The sequence below is a fragment of the Nothoprocta perdicaria genome, unplaced genomic scaffold, assembly GCF_003342845.1.
Source record: "Nothoprocta perdicaria isolate Ctin4 unplaced genomic scaffold, notPer1 scaffold_297, whole genome shotgun sequence".
Lineage (NCBI taxonomy): Eukaryota > Metazoa > Chordata > Aves > Tinamiformes > Tinamidae > Nothoprocta > Nothoprocta perdicaria.
Window position 1 is genome coordinate 352,773 of NW_020455529.1, and position 2,956 is coordinate 355,728.

General features: G+C 41.1%; 1 long non-coding RNA gene across 1 annotated transcript in view; it reads right to left on the minus strand.

Moving 5' to 3' along the window:
• Positions 1 to 882: 882 nt before the first annotated feature.
• The window catches only part of LOC112949448, an 11,836-nt gene continuing 9,762 nt past the window's right edge, over positions 883 to 2,956 (minus strand). The window contains exon 3 of the long non-coding RNA XR_003249829.1: positions 883 to 937. This is a non-coding gene — a long non-coding RNA (uncharacterized LOC112949448). The remainder of the gene's footprint in view (positions 938 to 2,956) is intronic.

The following is a 2,956-nucleotide window of genomic DNA, read 5'->3' on the forward strand; positions in this document are numbered from 1 at the left end:
CTGGAAATCACTGTTTAGCCTGGAGGCGATTGCTATTCAACTCTTGCAATGAAACACACATAGATGCTCATCCCATGGTGAGGAAGGTCACATTCAAGTGCATATAACACAGGAAAACAATTCATTTTGTTTCAAGAAGTCCACCTGACTGTCTCAYCAGTGTCTCTTAATACTCTGTGGGAAACCTTGAATGATCATTCCCCATACATCTTCTTTACCCCCATTTTGGGACTGAAGTATCCTAGTTGCCATCAGCAAGCTGAGAAAACACAGCCACATTTTTAAAGGAAGAAGTCTGCAGTTTGGGTCTGGAGTTTGGAATTGATTGCTTCTCCAGCTTATCTCCTTTCTCAGATTGCAATTTCTCACTTTGAATGTGGTTTAGTCGACTCCAGAGCCAAGCTGCTCTGAGTCTTTGCATCCCTCCACAGGAGAACATTCCTCATCCTGCAGATTTTTCATTTAAATAACCAAAGACAGTCAAACGGTGGGGAAAAAAAAAATACTAYAACTTCTTTGAGAAGGGGAACTATCCCAAAAACTCGGAGAAAATTGGCTAGAAACTATCTACGGAAGTTGAGAGACTTTTTTCTATCTATCTGTTTGCCAAAATCCCCCCACATCTTGCTCAAACCATGTGGCCTGCTGCACGGTCTCCCCTTCCCATGCCACCAGCACTGCAGGGAGCTCCTGCTGCTCCACACCAGGGGCTAACATGCAGAAGTCCCTGGATTTGCCCTATCCTGTAATTGCTGATTGACCTCCCTGCRCTTCCTCCCCAGACTTACCTCGCATAGCTAACTTACCTTGCACTCAAAGCACCAGAGCCACGCAGCAGTATTTTAAGACAAAGCCTTTTCTTCCAAGCTGGGGTCTTCTGGTGCATTTGGAAGGAAGATGTCCTCCCAGTTCACCTTGGAAGCAAAAATGCTGGCACCTAATAAGGAATAACAAACAAATTCTGCTCAGGTCCTCTTGGTGTATCCCACAGCATGTGACATTTCAGGCATCATTGCAATGCCAGATTGACAAACACAYGTGCATTTGAGGGAAGCACCTTTCAGGCTCACATATTGATCATTAATTAAACGTATTAATAAAAAAAAAAAAAATAACAGTTTGGCTTTAGAGCTATCATAGAAATTTAAAAACATTAAGTGTCCAATTATTTCCTAGAAAAGCTTTGAAGTGGTGCTTTTAAATCCTGCTCTCTAGCTGCTATCAGTGAACTGCAGAGCAGAGTATTTGCATAGCCCATGCACAGCTGCTGGCAGACTTCCTGGCTATTATTTTATTGGGTCTAGATGCAGATTGCAGCAATAATATAAAGGTTTGTCAAAGTGTTTTTTACTCTTTGGCTCTAAATTTACATTACAAATGACTCTTTTTAAGAGCCAGTTAATCTCAGCTTGGCCTGCTGCCTGAGAATTTTTCTGTGTGGTGTTTAATATTAAATATAGCTCCTGAAGATTTCTTTATTTGCTTAAGTGTTTGTAATTATTTCTCTTTTTATTACCATTTGAAATTGAGTATTTCATGAGGACATAGGTAAGAATGAGATGCTTTCTACGTTTCATGCAAAAATCACCATCATTCTGCTAATCACTGAAAAGCTATTTCTAATAACTTGGTCTGTAAGAAGATAAGAAAACAAGAACTAAAAGGTTTCTGTAAGAATGCCTAGAGAAATGGCAGAAACATGATACAGCTTTCAAATGGAGACAAGGCTTCATTCTTTCTATCTTGTTTGATAAAAAAAAAAAGAAAAGAAAATGAACCACATAGTGAATACTGAAGCTTCATGTTACTCCTGTCAAATCTTTAGTAAGTGGGTGTCCAGGGAATTAGATCATAACCAGAGGGAATGTTCCTCTCATTTGAAAGGTTTCTTATTGTGTTTATTAATTTAACCACTGACTCCAAGAAGGCAAAGTGTGCTGTTTTCAGAGGGATTCAATAAAATTAGAACTGCATGACCCTTTACAGGCTATTTTGAGAGACACCTATCTTATGCCTCAATGGAATAGCCAGAGAGAATATATGGAATATAATTATTCATGAAAGAGAGCTAAATCACTGAGCAGTTACACATCACTTAGGCTGAAAATATCTTCAATTAAGGTAGGAATGAAATAATATTACATTTTATGCAAGTTCTCATCAATAAGCCTGACACATGCCAGCTCCCATTTAATAACATATTTTACTTCTAATAATTCTACTTTTTTTCCCWGGTTCAAAAAAATGTGGAAGAGAGCTCAACTGTGTACAGAAGTGAAATATAGTTTTAGGAGGAATTTAAGGTTTCATGTTGGAGGGCACAGAATAGCCCCAGCTGAGGAAGTCAGGATGCATTTTCCCATATGGAAAGGAGCACCAGCATCACCACGATGTCCCATCATGAAATACAGAAGGGACAAGAGAGGGCATTAKTTGGAACTGACCTGACACGTCCCATTATTCATTAAGCTCTGTTTTTGCCCCACGGATGTTTGGAAGGTGCTTTTTGTGTGAGCTAGTCCCAACTGCCTTTAAATGAACCTGTATGTGCATGCAATTCTGCGTGCTTGCAGTGTGCACTGCATCATGTTTCCATGAATTTGGCAAAGAACTGTCTCCAAAGCATTAGGCTTTTTTAAATTAAGTGAATCACATACAGCTTCGCCCTGAGAAGCAGATGGGAAGAGACAGAGAAACCAAAGCAAGGAGCATGGAGTGGGTTTGAATTGGGAAGTGACCCTGAATCGTGGGCAAGTGGGAGCTCCTTGCCAGCCCACATTGCCCTTTGCAGCAAACTGGGCCATGACGGGTAGTGGCTCCAGTGGCAGCTTGCAGCCCTTTCAGGCAGCTAAATTCCAGCCCGATACCATCAGTGGTTCAGTGAGGCCTGGTGCACTTCAGTAGCTGCAGGGCCAGCTTGCTGCAAGCAAATCCAATGGAAGGGAAGGGAAGGGAA